The following is a 19,799-nucleotide window of genomic DNA, read 5'->3' as shown; positions in this document are numbered from 1 at the left end:
TTTCTCTGTGATACATGAAGCATGTCTCTAAAGGTTTTTCGTTGGTGTTACTCCAGTGTGGAATGTCGGTTAAAAACAAATGAGAACATTTTGATTCATGCAGAAAGCACAATAACATAAGTGACATCTAATGAGTCAATTGTGCTGAGAAACTATGAGAGGCCCTTTGAGAGATAATTCATACTTGGGCTCACACAGACCATCATACTCTCTCACACATGCTACTATACTCTCTCACATGTACCATCATACTCTATCACACACATTTCTATACTCTCTTACATGTACCATCATACTCTCTCACACACACTACTATACTCTCTCACATGTACCATCATACTCTCTCACACACACACTACTAGTGTTGTCTGCCTCGGGACAACCACTGTGTCCCCAGGCATAACCCTGCTATATTTTAATGTGTGTATCTGTATATACAGTCTATGGTGTGTATGTATATTTATATTATCAAAATATTATATTTATTATAATATAGTGTTAATATATATATAATGTGTGAGAGACTATGATGGTACATGTCAGAGAGTATAGTAGTGTGTGTGAGAAAGTATACTGGTCTGTGTGAGACCAAGTATTAATTATCTCTCAAAGGGCCTCTCATAACAAACCCTGATGTGACTTGCCTCATATGCCTGAAGGCTAGTTCCCTTTACAATAAACGGCAGGCATTCATTTTGGGAACAAACAAGTCTATTGTCCTTAATGCACGCAAAGTGTGCAAACCGCACACACACCTCTCACTGTAATGTGCTGTTGTGTTTACTTGTGTGTGAATGAAGTGTAATTAACTAAGACTTACATCAAATGGCCCCAGTGGACAGATTAAGATTGAAAACACAGTCTGGCTTTATGAATCTGGATTTCTGTTGAAAAACACAGATGGAGAGAGTCTGAATTTGGAAGCATAAATCTATGGACCCAGTAGTGTCATCAGTTTTGGGTGGTGGTGCTCGGAGTATTGCTGTGTGAAACAATTTTCTCGACAAGCTTTTGGAAAACATCAACATTCAGTTTTGAGAAAAAACAATGGAAATCAAAGGGCTCTGCTTATTGGCAAAAACTATCAACTTCAACATCAGAACTTTTTCCCCAGGGATTCTCCTTTGAGTATTCTCCATACTCAGACACTGAGGTTCTCTAGTTCTTTCAAACTTTTAAATGAAGGCAGTGACTATAACAACTTTGTACCGAGCTGGAGTTTCCTGTGTCCTCCTCCTCTCTCCTGCTGACCTGCTCCCACATTAACTAATGAACACTCTTCACAAGTTATCAGGACCTGATCAGTACATGAAGTTTATTTAGTGTTTGATTCGCTACAGAGTTTATGAGGCTTCATTTAAACATCTTGAAAAATACATAGATAATGAGTGAATTTTCATTTTTCAGTGAGCTATCCCTTTAAATTTGCTGAATCTACTTTGTGGGCAGAGGGGCGGAGACTGAACTTGAAGCGGTCCTCAACCTGAGTCATATTTGTGCATTATAGAGGATCTGGGAACATGTAAGTACGACAACTTGATTGCATTATATTCACCAGTAAATGTATTATGAAGATACTACATCAAACAGTGTGTGTAGAAACGGACTGCACTATTTTGTCACTGCTTTGCTTTGACAAACGAATCAATAACTAATGAAACATAAAACTAAGTTCTGTTTTAGAAGGGGAGTAACAGAAGATCAGCCTGTCTCCTCCTGTATAGCCTGGATAGTTTAACATAATTAATATAATTATTTCCCCTCTTACGCACACGTATATGGTATCTGATTTAACTGATCACTGTGTTGCAACTCTTGACAGTGTAAACGAAAGTTACCCAGCTTTGGTTTCACAATTTACAATTACGGAAGTATCATGCGATGTGGATGGATTGCCAGCAGGGGCTGCTCAAATGAACTGAGTGTAGCTGTTTTCAAGGTGTTTAGGTTCTGTTTTGTTTGCATGCTAAATCCTCAAAGTTATGCCCAACCTTTCTGGCGATGGTCTAGTTGTGAGTATGATTTAAAATATGTTGATACCTCACAGACAATATCACACACAAGTGCAGTTTAAACAGTTGGTTATTTGGGTTAATGTACTTTCCAATGGATTTTGTTTTCACTCATCAATATTCAATCGGCTACGTTTCAGTAATGTCAAAGCAACAATGGCCGATTCAATATTTGTTTTTCCTTTCAGTATCTTTTCTTGGACATGGATGATTTTGTTCGTAACAAACTAAGTGAGTGGGGTCTCAGCACGTTGATAGAGACTTTTAAAGGTAAAGTATAACCATGTATCTTTGGGGGGCACAGATATGTTAATGAATCACCGACTAACACAGACATAAAAATGCTGCACCTTTGTTGAGGAGTTTAATACTGACATATTAGTCTCAGTGCACACATAGTCTGTGTTCACAACGTATGAGAAGCACCAGCAATAAAAACCAATTTCATTTTCACACACTTAAGGACACGTTCATTCACTTGATAGGAATGATTGTTCTGTAGGTGTGTGTGTAATTGAAAGAATTATCTGAGTACAATAAGCTAATAAATCAAGTCCAACAAGAAATCAAATATGCAATGACCTAATCCAACCATGTTAACTCTGTGGGACTGACATGTCCTTTCAGATTAAACCAACAAATGTGCCAACACCCGTTTGGCTCCTAATGAAACAATAACAATTTGTTTCACCTGAATATTTGTACAGATCATGAAATCAAAAAGGACCGCTTTTACATTCTTGAGGATGAAGGGATCAAAGAATTGATCCCAAAAGTTGGACCAAGGACAACATTCAAGCAACAATTCATGTTGTTAAAGGTAATATTCTGCACTGTTAAGACGATTTAAACAAATACTAGTGGATATGACAGGAAAAGGAGCATGAACTTGTGTTAAAGGTTCTGATAATGCTGATGCCAATAGATGGACACATAGAGTTTTATAAAAATGTCTCTGCTGTTATCGATTATGTTTTCTATCATTACTAGAAAAACTATAACACAACTACATCAAGACAGGAAACCATGAATTCAGCTACTCAAGTAAGTTACATACAGTTTTGCACAGTTAAGTGTAATCTGAACCGTTTATTGCAGTCATACAGATTATATTTATTGTGTTTGCTGAAAAATGTCTTTACAAATAAATTGCTTCACTCAATTTCAAGTAAAAATAGCAAATTTCTTCTTTCTGTTGTGATGTTTCTTGATTAAATGTTTTAAGAGTCAAATATATATGTTCATTCTCAGGTTTTGCCATCCACCAGTGAAGCAAATGATACAAGTGAGCTATCTTAAATCTTATCGTATTATTATCTACACAGAGACCACATTTCAATATTTTGAGAAGAACTTGTAACAACCTTATTCTTGCTTCCCTTTATATATATATGTATATAAAAAACAAGGAAACATGGATATGGATCCTAGAGAGGAGTCCAGCCAATGCCAGTCACCAAGTGTTAAACGTAAACGGTACAACTCTGCAACAGGTATTTATGTTAGATCCTCAACAATAGCAACCTACAATATGCAAAATAAAAATATGCAAAAATATCTTTGATATGAAAATGTCCTTGTATAGCAAATACCTGTTTTTAAATCTTTGCCACAAAAAATACTTTGTCATTGGCTGCACTGCAAAAAGAGCCCTGTTGGAAATATATCAAATATTGTTACATTTAATCCAATTATCCTGTATCAAGCCAACAAATAAAAGAGGAAAGATCCTCTCAGACTTGAAGGAAGTTGCCTCTTTTGTAGAGGAGGAAATGTTTGATGGTTGTTGACTGTAAGGTAATCATCGCTTACATCTATTGTTATTAAAAGGCGTTTCGGAGTTTCTAAAGAAACAATTATATTGGTTCAAGATTTTGGATCCTAAATGAGTGGATCTCCAGCGAACTTCTTGCTGCTTAATACCGAAAAACTATTTTTTTCTTTACTGTTAAAATGTTATGACTTATTTTTATTTAATTCTCAAATATTATGTTTTTTTTCATTGAATCAAAACTTTATTCTTGTAATATTATGATATTATTCATGAAATCTATTAAATTTAAGTCAAGTAAAGTTAAATCAAGACTGAGAAAAAATACCGGCTGATCTAGTGGGCACCCCAAGAAACAATATAACTAATTTTTTAATTAATTTTAAGGCTTTGATAAGAAATCTTTTCCTGAAGGAGCAGAATTAAAAAAATATAACTGATGTAAGATTGAGAATCAGCCTAATAAGTCTTAAAATAAGACACAATTTCTTCAAAAACAACAACTTTGTCTTAAATTAAGACCAGTGAAACAATCTTACTTCAGGTTTTTTATTTTAATTAAAACATTACAAAAATTCAGCTTCTTTGAAAAGTCAGAACCATCTATCGTCTCTCATTCAGGACAAGACCACTTTCTACATTGTCAATCATTGACAGACTAAGAAGCAATTTTCGACAGAGTTAGGGCTTTTTCAAAAACAGTCAAAAAAAAAATACTCCAGTTATTCTAACCGTATAACATTACAATAATTATTTCTATTTTGCTCTGCATGTATTATGTTGACCTGACCTCGCCCTCCTGTTTGAAATGTGGCAGTCTGGCAGCACTCATTTTCAATGAAATGAAAATAGATACAATTATTTGATGTAATTTTAAAATGATGAATTTGTTCAAATGGCCTGAAACCTAAAATAAAGGAAACAAAGGAGTTTGTGGTTAAAATTTGCTCAATATTTGCTGCAAAACATGCTTAACAAGATTACTGTTCTTTTTTTAAATTCCTTTTTTTGCAGTGTGGTCGGTGTCAAAGTCTGATGAGGCACTTTGTTTTCTCATTGTGCAAATTTTGGAAACAATAGTTCATGGGTCCTGCTTAATGTTTTTTTACTTTGTATTTGGCAGAGGAATCCATGTGTACAGTGAAAGACATAATGAAAGAAGTCGAGATGAAACTTCAAAATGAAGAGAAGACAAAGCTCAATGGTTTCCTGAAGTAAGTAATTTCTATCTCTGACAACAGGACTGAAATGGACACCAAAAGTAACAACTCAACAGGCAAAGGCAGCAATCGAGCATGCTAACGTTGTGGGCCATGTTCAACAAGGAAGGGGCGGTTTAGGCCGATGTCAGAGTAGGCCTTTTTGGAACAAGGTACCACCATCAGAATGCCGAAAGTTGGTAGGCCTGGATGTCCAGCAGGAGGAGGCAACAAGATGTGCTCAGGCTGTCACTCAGGCAAAACAGGGGCAGTGGGAAATGGAAACAGGCAGAAGCTTCCTGCTTTCATTACGAAACCTCCAGCAGTGGCTGAATGAAGATCCATCCTGCTCACTATGCTCAACCCGAGCTACCCTCAAACACATTCTCACATGCTGTAAAGTAAGTCTCACACAAGGTAGGTATACATGGAGACACAACCACATACTCAAATGCCTGGCAGCAACTATTGAAACAAAGAGAACTGCCACCAATGCCTTGCCATCCAAAACACAGAGCGCAGTTCCAAAGAAACCTTTTGTCTGAGAAGGGGAACAGGGACAGCGAGGGCCTCCTCCACTGACCAGGAGTGGGCAGTTGGAGCATGCCCGAGACTGGGAAATGCTGATGGATGTAGACTAGCCGCTAAAAGTCCCATCACACATTGTCACCACCATCCAAAGACCAGACCTGGTACTCTGGTCCAACACCATCAACGTTGTCTACTTAATAGAATTTACAGTACCCTGGGAGGATGCTGTTGACAAAGCGAATGAGATGCCAGATGCCATAGATGCCAGAAATGGCAATAGTTCGCCCTGTGGAGGTTGGCTGCAGGGGTCGTAATGCAACATCCACCATCACGTTGCTCAAAGATCTGGGAATCCACGAACAAGCCCTGCACCAGACCATAAAAGAAACTGCAGAACTCTGCAGCCAATGTCTCTTGATCAGTAGGAACAGTCTTAACTGGGCCCCAAGATGTTAGGAACATACACCCAGGTCTGATCAACCTGTGGTGGGCTGTCTTAGAAGAAGGGCTCTTGTGATTTTAAGGCCAAAACAACTGTTGATGCTAGATACACTACTGATGATCTGTCCCTGACAACTGTTGGTGGTCAATAACATCTGCTAACAACTTCTGGCAGTTGGTATCTTAACTTGTGCAGAAGACCTTCAAACATACAAGGGATATTCACAATCCTGTCCTATGTTCTAAAACTATATTCCACTACAGTAACAAATTATATTTAAAGCAGTAACAATATTATCTGTCATTTTCATTTGGTCCTGAGTAAAACTAATGAGCACGTACTGAGTCATGTTTGTTATGACAAATACATGATGGCAATCCACCAAGGTACAAGTGCATGAGGCCTTTTAAAGGAATGTGAGATGGTAGTCTGACTGGTTGATGTTCCATCCAAAACACGTCCATGATTAATTCAGACACTGAGTACTAAGTACAACTTTTTTGAACTATGTGCTTGGTGCTGCAATTATTTTTGTGATGGTAGTAAAACTGGATTCCCTCTGGAACTCTCTCCCTTTCCATCATCCGATCCTCCCCTGAAACTTGTAATAGTAATCTGAAAACACGTTTTATTCATTAGCCTTTCAATGTGCCTAATGGTTGTGTATTGTTGTTATTGGGTGGCAGGTAGTGATTATTATAATGACAATATTTTTGTTCTTGTTTTTAATTTCACTGTTGTTTTGCACTTTTGGATCAATAATGTTGTTTTTCAAGTGCCATTTGATTTAAGTTGAAGTTATTTCTAATAAAACCAATGAACCCATAATTAAACTTATGTACAACAGGAATAAAATCTCTGATTTGGAGACAAAGAAAAGGCTAATTCGGTGTCTTTGGAAGAACCCGGGGCTGGAAAAAACTCTTTGATAAATGCCATCGTTGGAGAGAAGAATCTTCTGCCCTCTGGAAGTGTGTGTGCATGCACCTCAGTCACGTTCAAAGTGGAGGCAAACAACGACAGCAAAAAGTATGAGGCAGAAATTGAGTTCATTAAAAAAGAGGTGAGTATGTTGATCTTTACTTTTTACAAGTTGAAAAGTTACATTGTAGCTGCAAATATACAGGTGCCAGACATTATATGCCATTTAATTCAACTAACCTGATAATTCATTTATTTATTAGGACTGGAAAGAGGAGTTGTGGTTTTACAAGAATCTTCTGGATGATGATGATGATGATGCTCGTGAAAAGCTGACAGCACTGTACAGAGAAGATTGGAAATCAAAATCTGTTGAAGAACTCATGGACAGGAAATATTTCAGAGAAATTCCTGAATTCCTCACTTGGAACAAGAAAACATTGAAATGTGAATCTGTAAGTAACATGAAAAAAGTATTTATATAGATTTATATGTATTTTATTTATATTTTGCACACTGAGTCAGAAGTTTGGCTTTTGTGTTGGTCTTTTAACAGTTATATTAAGTCAGGTCATTACGTTTTAACTAATTCAAAGTATATTTTTAGTTCTACTCAAAAGCATGTATGCAACTAAAACCATTAAAACAGGACCTAATTCATTTCTCTACACTCGTTCAACCGTGTAAGGTTGTTTAAGTTTAAAATATTGATATATTTATAGAAATAATAAAATACCTAAGTGTTCATTATCACTTAAAATGTTACTTTTGTCTCGTCTTCAGGTTTAATTATCAAATTTTAAACCTTTGTCTTTATTTCTTTCAATGATAGTGTTTCACTCTTCTTCATAATTTGAATGTGTGTATAAATATAATTATTTGCATTGTTTTACTCAATTAATTTTTTTTTATTTCAGGCTGAAGAGCTAAGTGACAAAATTGTCAAATATGTAAGTGCCTCAAACGAGGAAGAAGATGCAGTGAGACAGTACTGGCCCTTAGTGGAATGCGTGACTGTCAGGTTGCCTAACAAGGATCTTCTCCAGCATGTCACACTTGTGGACCTTCCAGGAAATGGAGACCGTAACAAGAGCAGAGACAACATGTGGAAAAAGGTCACTTATTCACATTTACTACTGTTTATTGTATTTAATATTGTATGTATATTATCTGGAAACTATGAAATTATTCACAAAGCACTGATAATTAATTGTTCATAATTAACTTGATAATATGCCTCGTCAGATGGTTGGAAGTTGTTCTACTGTGTGGATTGTGGCTGACATTAATCGAGCAGTGTAGAAAAACTTAGGAGATCCTGCAAATGCCAATAGCCTGATGGGAAATGGTGGCGAGTGTCAGCGCATTCACTTCATCTGCACCAAGTCTGATGATGTTGATGATCAGTAAGTCATTTAAGATTCAAAAGTATGACTTTCTGTTGACCTTGTGTGCTGCGGTTGAGCAGACCTAGTGTCAGCATTGAGAATAACTGTAAATGATAAGGCAATGAGTAATTAGAATCTACCTTGCACATAAAATCCAGAGTTTATATCAGATGGTCTAGAAGCTCTTTACAGTTCCCCAGTCCAAAGACTGTTTCATTTACTAAAACTTTTCTTGTGGTCAAGACTGCTGTCCGTGATGTTGTGCTCAAAAGAAACCAAGTAGCCAAGCGCAAAGTGAGCATAGAATTCAAACAATACTGCAATGCGGCGTGAGTTTCTGCAGACCAACAGAAAATCTGATCAACAAAGATTGTCCTGAATTCAAGCCTGCCTCATCATCAAACCCTTATTCTTTTCAGAAACAATTCTCATTCGAAGTGTTCACTGTGAGCCGCAATGAGTTTATTGAACGCAAACATCTACAGCCAGATGAAACTGGTGGGTAAAATGTTTCTTCATGTCATGACATCTGTATGTCAAGTTTAAAGTATGACCCAAAGTATGAAATATAAAATTTTTAAAAGAAAACTGTGTTTTTTTTTATTAATAGAAATTCCCAAACTTCGGGATGTTCTGCAAGTCTAAAATAACAATCACTCAAGAGGCATTAAACTATGTGTCTGGGCTCGTGGGATTCTCTCTCTGATGCAAGGGACAAGATGCAGGGGAGTGGTAAGATCGAAGTAATGAAACCTGTGTCATTGTATTTTACAATCTCCTCATTGGCATTTATATTCCCAGAAAATAACATGAACATCAAATGAAGTATATGCTCAAATGCACAGTTTAAACATGGAAAAGTGAAATAACTTTGTTTTAATGCCAAACCAATGTTGAAAGAATCTCACAGGTCCTTCCTACCCACCTGATTTTTGTTTTTTCTTCAGAATGTTCAAAATCAGAACTAGTGTAAATTTCATCAATTCAAATGAATTTGTGTTTTATTTCAGGCTGACAGTAAAATGCAGGCTTTCAGCGTCCTTGAAGAAAAGATGCGGCATGAACTCAAAGTACTCCAAAAAACAATCAATGAGATTTACAGGACTTTTGAACAATGCCTCACTGAGGGGGTTGAAGAATCACAACATTCATGCAAAGGACATCTGAAGTCCCTGTTACATCCTGTATGTATTTATACTTTAATTTAACAACTTATTTTACACTTCATATCTATTTGAATAATATATTTATGATAAAATATTTTTTCTCCTCCCAGCCAAGAGAAACAGGTATTGGCTTCCACAACAGATTGAAGTTTGCTGTTAAGAAAAATGGCGTCTTCAAAGCAAAGAATGGAAGGAAAAAGAACATCAACATGACTTTAAGTTCAGAACTGACAGGCAGCATTGATGAGGAATTCAGGAAGACCTTCCCGTGAGAAATTACAGTGACGACATTCATTATTTTCAAAGTTTAATTGTATAAAGGATGTATTATATAATGGAAGCATTTCAACTTTTTCAGAAATGAAGATAAAAGTGGACCATTCAATGGCGCCATTGATTTGTTTTCACTGGACACAGAGGGGATGATTAAAACCTACAAAGATGTTGATCTTCAAATGCATTTTCTCAAGACAGAGGTGTGTGTGTGTTTGTGTGTGTGTGTGTGTGAGACACCTGTGTCGGTTTCCCTTATACATTTTTTTTATTGTGTTGAGCTCTACTTTTTATTTTTATATCTTTTTAAAGGTATACAATAACACGTTGAAGATGCTCTCTCTCTCTCTCTCTCTCTCTCTCTCTCTCTCTCTCTCTCTCTCTCTCTCTCCCCCTCTCTCTCTCTCTCTCTCTCTCTCTCTCTCGCTCTCTCTCTCGCTCTCTCTCTCGCTCTCTCTCTCTCTCTCAGGAGGACAAACTCAAGACAAAACTCAAAGAAATCATCCGGGAGGATAAGAAAACAGTCTACAGCAGTCTGACAGCAACAATCGAGGAAAACATGCAGAAATGCTATACAGGTGATAAAGAAGATCATAGCATGTACAACCTGTGGTTAAAATAATGCACATTTGCATCATGATTTTACAGAAACATGGGTTTTGACATTAGTGTTTTATTGTAAGTAGCAACACGATTACAGGAACCGGCTCACTGGAAAACATGAGGCGCACCATTCAGGACCATGTACATGATAAAAAGGACACTATGTTTCAGATGGCGAAAGACAACATGCTGAAGCAACTAAAAGAGTTGAAGGTATGTCAGATTTCATATCTTTATCTTCAATTCGAGGTAATAATGTTCAAGTGGTGTGTGTATCGTTCTGAAAGATGCTTTTGCTCCAGTCACTGTCTGAATCTAAAAACACATCTAAACAGTTAATGCATGTATGATTCAACAAATCTTAAACACATAATTTGGCTGTGTGAGTGAAAAGTAATACCTATGGTTTGATTTAGGGGAAAATCTTGAAAAATCTGGAGGAAACCCTGATGGAATCAATCGAGCTGTCACTCTGGACAGATGACTGCTCATTCCCAGGTAGAAAACATATCATGATAGAATTATTCATTGTATCGTTATTGATAATGTGCATATTTTACCCAATAAGCATTTGTTTGTTTGGTTTTTAGATGTTTCAGTAGAGCTTGACTTAGTGGAGACATTCTACAGTCACCTGAAGCCAGCCCAAATCCAAACTGAGCACCGACAGATGTTCCTTACTGCTCAATGACAAACAATGACAACGCATTACAAAGAATAACACAACAAAATACACATTACACAACTATAATACACATTTTCATCAAGATATTATCCTTTGTTCTCTTTTGGTGTACTTTTGACTTTGTTTTTGTACATTACATCTAGCGATTTTAATGGTTTTTTGACATGAGAACTTTCATCATGAACTGATCATAGTCCAAGGAAGGTGGCTGACATGCAGAGTCCACAGTCTCGATTCAAACCAGGTTATTGTGGTGAAAATGCTACAGATCTTGCCACTGGGCCAGTAAACTGTTTTCCACTGATAATACGCTTTCATATTTTTTCTATTAATGATTTTATTAGTTTCTTTTATGGTTGCTTGATTGGCACATGAGTGCTCCTGATTGGATGTTTAACGTGAATCTTAGATCTTGAATACCCAGTTTTAATTATAGGCTGGGTTGAACATAAACTCTGCTTTTGAGTAATGATCTCAGATGATTTTTGTTTATTCTACTTTTTATCTTTTGATCTTGCTAAATATATTGGATAAATGATTATTGGTGTGTTCTGGAGGCAGAAAAGGAAGTGTGAAAAATGTCACCTGCAGTATGGCGAGACTTCACTTATTTTGGCTCAATTTTGTTTATCTTGTGTTACTGGCTGGACACCAAAAATCTATTGTATTATTTGGCTTGTGTTTATTGTCATTATATATCTGATTAAAATGTTATTGAATTGAAAATGTTTTCTCTCTTCAGGCCAAACAATCTCAGTACAGGAAAGTTGGAGGATAGAGGTTGTGCAGGTTATCAAGCGCAGAATGATTCATGCAAGAAAACAGAACATGCAGACACATGGATGGTCTATAAATGGGGATGAAAATGTTTTATTACTTAAAATAAACAAACCCAGTTTCTCTGTAGTTCATGAAGCATGTCTCTAAAGGTTTTCGTTGGTGTTACTCCAGTGTGGAATGTGGGTTAAAAACAAATGAGAACAATTTTGATTCATGCAGAAACACAATAACATGGTATCTAATAGTCAATTGTGCTGAGAAATAAGAGAGCCCTTTTGAGAGATAATTCATGTGGGCTCACAGACCATCATATCTCTACACATACTATATCTACCCATGTGTATCATATCTATCACCACATGCTACTATACTCTCTTACATGTACCATCATACTCTATCACACACACTTCTATACTCTGCCATGCTGTCATACTCTATCACACACTTCTATACTCTCTTACATGTACCATGTACTCTCTCACACACTCTGTATCTCTCACATGGCACCATCATACTCTATGCCACACACTTCTATACTCTCTCACATGTACCATGCTGCTCTCTCACACACACAACTAGTGTTTGTCTTATAAGACAATAGTATCTAAATATAACCCTGCTATATTTTAACGTGTGTATCTTTATATACAGTCTATGGTGACTATAACAGTAAGTCTATGACAGTGGTCAGTGCTCTTCACACTGATTTGACATTCATATAGTTTAGACTTGTGTGCTGCACCTAAAGCTTAAAAGGACAAACTGTGATTTAGCCTTTGCTGTATCAAGGTGACCCCACCTGGCCCCCCCTTAGCAGCGCCACTGCACTGAGGCGCATTACTCCGCAGGTCAACCAGTTACTCTTCATACTTCACTTAGCACTGATCTTTAGAAAAAAACTGCTGAATTCATTTTATGTTCCTGGATGAACAGGGCGTCGCTTCTTCTGCAACAGTGAAGTTGACGTCCTGACTCTGTGCATCACGTGATGTCTCGTGTTGTGTCGCAGGTTTAAACATGTTTCTCAAAGTCTGGAATCTGAATCAAACAAACACAAAGTAAACGTCAGTCCTGTACGTGTCCTAATAACTTGTGATCAGTCGGAACTCGTCAAAGTCCGTTTTTAAACATTATAACCCTATATTCGTTGGAGTATAACATTCATTTATTTAAAGAAAAAGGGCACGAGCTCAAGCCCCCTTTGATGTCTATGTGTGGACCTGCCAGATCAGACGGTTGGTTTGTACCGAGCTGGAGTTTCCTGTGTCCTCCTCCTCTCTCCTGCTGACCTGCTCCCACATTAACTAATGAACACTCTTCACAAGTTATCAGGACCTGATCAGTACATGAAGTTTATTTAGTGTTTGATTCGCTACAGATTTTATGAGGCTTCATTTAAACATCCTGAAAAATAGATAGATAATGGTGAATTTTCATTTTCAGTGAGCTATCCTTTAATTGCAGATCTTACAACTGGGCAGAGGGCGGAGGCTGGTGAAGCGAGTCTCAACTGGAATTCATATTTGGCTGCATTATATAGGATCTGGGAACATGTAAAGTACAACAACTTTCCAGTTGCATTATATTCACCAGTAAATGTATGAAGATACTACATCAAACAGTGTGTGTAGAAACGGACTTCACTATTTTGTCTGCTTTGCTTTGACAAACGAATCAATAATTTAATGGAAACATAAAACCACGGATTCTGTTGTTTTAGAAGAGGTAACAGAAGATCAGCCTGTCTCCTCCTGTATAGCCTGTATGGTTTAACATAATTAATATGGTATTTCCCCTCTTACGCACACGTATGGTATCTGGTTAACTGATCACTGTGTTTGCAACTCTTGACTGGTGTAAACGAAAGTTACCCAGCTTTGTGGTTCACAACACTGGTGGAAGTATCATGCGATGTGGATGGATGGTAGCAGGGCTGCTCAAATGAACTGGTGTAGCTGTTTTCAAGGTGTTTTAGGTTCTGTTTTGTTTGCATGCTAAATCCTCAAAGTTATGCCCAACCTTTCTGGCGATGGTCTAGTTGTGAGTATGATTTAATATATGTTGATACCTCACAGATAAATATCACACAAGTGCAGTTTAAACAGTTGGTTATTTAGGTTAATGTACTTTTCAATGGATTTTGTTTTTCCTCATCATTATTCAATCGACTACGTTTCAGTAATATCAAAGCAACAATGGCCGATTCACTATTTGTTTTCCCATTTCAGTATCTTTTCTTGGACATGGATGATTTGATTATGTACAAACTAAGTGAGTGGGGTCTCAGCAGGTTAGTGAGAGACTTTTAAGGTAAAGTACTAACCATGTATCTTTGGGGGAGCACAAGATATATTAATGAATCACAGACTAACACAGACATAAAAGTATGCACCTTTGTTGCAGAGTTTAATACTGACATATTAGTCTCAGTGCACACATAGTCTGTGTTCTAGTAGCAGAAACTGTAATAAAACCACTGTTTCCACATAGGACACATTCATTGGCTTGATAAGACCAATTGTTCTGTAGTGTATTAATTGAAAGAATTATCTGATACAATAAGCTATTAAAATCAAGTCAACAAAGAAATCAAATATGCAATGATCTAGTAACCATATTGTAGCAGGGTTGTGTCCTTTCCAGATCAAACTACCAAATGTGCCAACACCCGTTTGGCTCCTAATGATAATAACAATTTGTTTTACCTGAATATTTGTACAGATCAAAGAAATCAATAGGGCCCACTTTACAATCTTGAGGATGAAGAAGATCAAAGAATTGATCCCAAAAGTTGGACCAAGGAAAACAGTCAACGACAATTCAATTTATTAAAAATTAATATTCTGCACTGTTAAGACGATTTAAACAAATACTAGTGGATATGACAGGAAAGAGCATGAACTTGTGTTAAAAGGTTTAATATTTTGATGCCTCATTGGACACAAAGAGTTTTATAAATGTTTTACCATGTTATCGATTATGAATGTTTTTCTATCATTACTAAATATAACACAACTACCCTTAAAACAGGAAACCTTGAATTCAGCTACTCAAATAAGTTACATACAGTTTTGCACAGTTAAGTGTAATCTGAACCGATTTATTGCAGTCATACAAGATTATATTGTAGTATTTGCTGGACAATGTCTTCTTTACAAATAAATTGCACTTCTTAATTTCAAGTAAAAATAGCAAATTTCTTCTTTTTGTTGTGATGTTTCTTGATTGAATGTTTTAGAGTCAAATATATCATTCGTTCTCAGGTTTCATCACAGTGACAAATGATACAAATGACTCTCTTGAATCTTATCATATTATCTATACAGAGACAACATTTCAATAGTTTGAGGAAGACTTGTAACAACCATTTTCTTGCTTCCTTTATATATATATGTATATAATAAACAAGGAAACATGGATATGGATCTAGAGAGGAGTCCAGCCAATGCCAGTCACCAAGTGTTAAACGTAAGCGGTACAACTCTGCAGCAGGTATTTATATTAGATCCTCAACAATATCAACCTTCAAATATCATAATCTTAACACATCTATTGACTGACAAAAAAGTCGTTTCAGGTTTCTAAAAACAATTATGTAGTTCAGATTTTAGATCCTAAATGAGTGGATCTCCAGCGAACTTCTTACTGCTTAATACCTAAAAACATTTTTTTCTTTACTGTTAAATCATTTTGACTTTTTCTAAAATTCTCAAATATTATGATTTTCTCATTGAATCAAACTGTATTTATTTATTATGTGATATTATTCATGAAATCTATTAAATTTAGGAATTAAATAAGTTAAATCAGAGCTGAGAAAAATACAGATGATCTGGTGGCTTTCCCCAAGAAACAAATATAACAAATTTCTTAATTTATTTTAAGAGCTTTAATAAAGATATCTTTTTTCACAGATAGGCACAATTTCTTCAAAAATAGAACTTTGTCTTAAATTAAGATAGAGAAACATCCTTACCTAAGGTTTTTATTTTAATTAAAACATTAAAAAAAATCAGCTTCTTTGAAAAGTCACAGCCTGTCTATAGATCTCTCAAGTCAGCTAAGATACTTTCTACATTTGTCAATCATTGTGGGCCAAACAATTTTTGACAGAGTTAGGGCTTTTTCAAAAACAGTCAAAAAGCGAATACTCCAGTTATTCTAACCGTATAACATAAAATAATTATTTCTATTTTGCTCTGCATGTATTATGTTGACCACAGCCTCATACACTCCTGTTTGAAATGTGGCAGTCTGGCAGCCTCATTTCAATGAGCCGAAATAGATACAAACAGATCTTTTATTTTCTTGAAATTTCTTTTTTACTGTGATCGGTGTCAAAGTCTGATGAGGCACTTTGTTTCTCATTGTGCAAATTTTGGAAACAATAGTTCATGGGTCCATACTTAATAGCTTTACTTTGTATTGTGAGAGGAATCCATAATGCCGTGAAAGACATAATGAAAGTCGTCAGATGAAACTTCAAGATGAAGACAGAGCTCAATGATTTCCTAGTAGTAATTTCTATCTCTGACAACAGGAATGAAATGGACACCAAAAGTAACAACTCAACAGGCAAGGCAGCACTCCAGCATGCTGACGTTTTGAGCCATGTTCAACAAGGAAGGGCGGTTTAGGCCCTGAGTCAGGAGTAGGCCTTTTTGGAACAAGGTACCACCATCAGAATGCCGAAAGTTGGTAGGCCTGGAAGTCCGGCAGGAGAGGCAACAAGATGTGCTCAGGCTGTCACTCAGGCAAAACAGGGCAGTGGGGAAATGAAACAGGCAGAAGCTACTTTCATTGAAACCTCAGCAGTGGCTGAATGAAGTCCTCCTGCTCACTATACTCAACCCGAGCTACCCTCAAACACATCCTCACATGTTGTAGAAGTAAGTCTCTCACAAGGTAGGTATACGTGGAGACACAACCAAGTACTCAAATGCCTGGCAACTATTGAAACAAAGAACTGTACCCAATACCCTTGCACCCATCCAAAACACAGAGCGCAGTTCCAAAGACACCTTTTGTTCGAGAAGGGGAACAAGGCAGCGAGGCCTCCTCCACTGACCAGGAGTGGGCAGTTGGAGCATGCCGAGACAGGAAATGCTGGTGGATTTAGACCAGCAGCTAAAAAGTCCCATCACACATCATCACCACCATCCAAAAGACCAGACCTGGTACTCAGGTCCAACACCCTCCAGCATTGTCACTTAATAGAATTGACAGTACCCTGGGACGATGCTGTTGACAAAGCGAATGAGAGGAAAGGCTGCGGTATGCAAAATGGCATCTATGGCGAACACTTGAGGCTGGAAAGCAATAGTTCGCCCTGTGGAGTTGGCTGCAGAATTCGTAATGCAACATCCACCATCGTTGCTCAAAGATCTAGGAATCCACGAACAAGCCCTGCGCACCAGACCATAAAAGAAACTGCCCAAGAAACGCTGCAGCCAATGTCTCTTGATCAGTAGGAACAGTCTTAACTGGGCCCCAAGATATTAGGAACATACACCCAGGTCTGATCAACCTGTGGTGGGCTGTCTTAAGAAGAGGGCTCTTGTGATTTTAGGGCCAAAACAACTGTTGATACTAGATACACTACTGATGATCTGTCCCTGACAACTGTTGGTGGTCACTAACATCTACCTAACAACTACAGGCAGTTGGTATCACCCAACTTGTGCAAGAAGACCTTCAAACATACAAGGGATATTTCACCCAATCCTGGCTATATGTTCTAAAACTATATTCCCACTACAGTAACAAATTATATTTAAAGCAGTAGCAATATTATCTGTCATTTTCATTTTGGTCCTGAAGTAAAACTAATGAGCACGTACTGAGTCATGTTTGTTGTAACAAATACATGATGGCAATCACCAAGAGTACAAGTGCATGGGGCCTTTTAAAGATGTGAGATGGTAGTCTGACTGGTTGATGTTCCATCCAAAACATGTCCATGATTAATTCAGACACTGAGTACTAAGTACAACTTTTTTGAACTATGTGGCAATTGCTGCAATTATTTTTGTGATGGTAGTAAAATTGGATTCCTCTGGAACTCTCTCCCTTTCCATCATCGATCCTCCTGAAACTTGTAATAGTAATCTGAAAATATTTTATTCATTAGCCTTTCAATGTGCCTAAATGGTTGTATGTGTGTGTTATTATTGGTGTAGGTGATTATTATAATGACAATATTGTTGTTCTTGTTTTAATTTCACTGTTGTTTTGTGTTGTAAAGCACTTTGGATCAATAATGTTGTGTTTCAAGTGCCATTTTGAATAAAGTTGAAGTTATTTCTAATAAAGCCAATGCCCATAATTAAACTTATGTACAACAGGAATAAAATCTCTGATTTGGAGACAAGAAAAGGAAGCTGGTCGGTGTCTTTGGAAGAACCGGGAATGGAAGAGCTCTTTGATAAATGCCATCGTTGGAGAGGAGCCAATCTTCTGCCCTCTCTGGAGGTGTGTGCATGCACCTCAGTCACGTTCAAAGTGGAGGCAAACAACGACAGCAAAAGTATGAGGCAGAAATTGAGTTCATTAAAAGAATTGAGTATGTTGATCTTTACTTTTTTTACAAGTTGAAAAGTTACATTGTAGCTGCAAATATACAGGTGCCAGACATTATATGCCATTTAATTCAACTAACCTGATAATTAATTTCTTTATTAGGATTGGAAAGAGGAGTTGTGGTTTTTACAAGAATCTTCTATGGATGATGATGATGATGATGCTCGTGAAAGCTGACAGCACTGTACAGAGAAGATTGGAAAATCAAATCTGTTGGCGAACTCATGGACAACAAATATTTCAAAAATTCACGAATTCCTCACTTGAACAAGAAAAGCGTTGAAATGTGACTCATTAAGTAGCGATATATGTATTTTATTTATATTTTGCACTGAGTCAGAAGTTTGGATTTTGTGTTGGTCTTTTAACAGTTATATTAAGTCAGCTCATTACGTTTCAACTAATACAAAGTGTATTCTTAGTTCTACTCAAAAGCATGTATGCAACTAAAACCATTAAAACAGGAGCTAATTAATTTCTCTACACTCGTTCACCGTGAAGGTTGTTTAGGTTTAAAAATATTGATATATATAAATAATAAAATACCTAAGTGTTCATTATCAGTTAAATTTTACTTTTGTCTCGTCTTCAGGTTTAATTATCAAATTTTAACCCTTTGTCTTTATTTCTTTCAATGATAGTGTTTCACTGTTCTTCATACTTTGAATGTGCGTGTAAATATAATTCAATATTTTTATTAATCTATTTCAGGCTGAAGAGCTAAGTGAAAATTGTCAAATACATAAGTGCCTCAAACGATGAGATAGATGCAGTGAGACAGTACTGGCCCTTAGTGGAATGCGTGACTGTCAGGTTGCCTAACAGGATCTTCTCCCAGCATGTCACATAGCTGGACCTTCCAGGAAATGGAGACCGTAACAAAACAGAGACAACATGTGGAAAAAGGTCACTTATTCACATTTACTACTGTTGTGTATTTAATATTGTATGTATGTATTATCCTGGAAACTGAAATTTATTACAAGCACTGATAATTAATTGTTCATAATTAACTGATATTTAATATGCCTCGTCCAGATTGTTGGAAGTTGTTCTACTGTGTGGTTGTGGCTGACATTAATCGAGCAGTAGCAGAGAAAGAAAAGCAGTCCTGCAAAATGCCAATAGCCTGATGGGAAATGGTGGCGAGTGTCAGCGCATTCACTTCATCTGCACCAAGTCTGATAATGTTGATGATCAGTAAGTCATTTAAGATTCAAAGTATGACTTTCTGTTGACCTTGTGCTGCTGTTGAGCAGACTCTGAGTATCAGCATTGAGAATAACTGTAAATGATAAGGCAATAAGAGTAGTTCAGAATCTACCTTGCAGATCAGGATGGGACATATCAAGATGGTCACAAAGCTCTTTACAGAAGTTCCCCAATTCCAAGACTGTTTAATTTACTAAAAAATGTCTTGTAGGTCAGGAGCTGCTGTCCGTGATCTTG

General features: G+C 36.8%; 1 long non-coding RNA gene across 1 annotated transcript; it reads left to right on the top strand.

Annotated features, from left to right (window-relative positions):
• The first annotated feature begins 3,473 nt into the window (after nucleotides 1-3,473).
• LOC124854954 lies at nucleotides 3,474-18,189 on the top strand. The gene is made up of 3 exons (XR_007034889.1): nucleotides 3,474-3,505; nucleotides 4,907-4,997; nucleotides 18,116-18,189. It is a non-coding gene; the product is annotated as an uncharacterized LOC124854954 (long non-coding RNA).
• Nucleotides 18,190-19,799: the final 1,610 nt, after the last annotated feature.

The sequence above is a fragment of the Hippoglossus stenolepis genome, chromosome 16, assembly GCF_022539355.2.
Source record: "Hippoglossus stenolepis isolate QCI-W04-F060 chromosome 16, HSTE1.2, whole genome shotgun sequence".
Taxonomy (NCBI): Eukaryota; Metazoa; Chordata; class Actinopteri; order Pleuronectiformes; family Pleuronectidae; genus Hippoglossus; species Hippoglossus stenolepis.
Note: the sequence above shows the minus strand (reverse complement) of the source record. Positions and strands in the feature narration are given on the sequence as shown.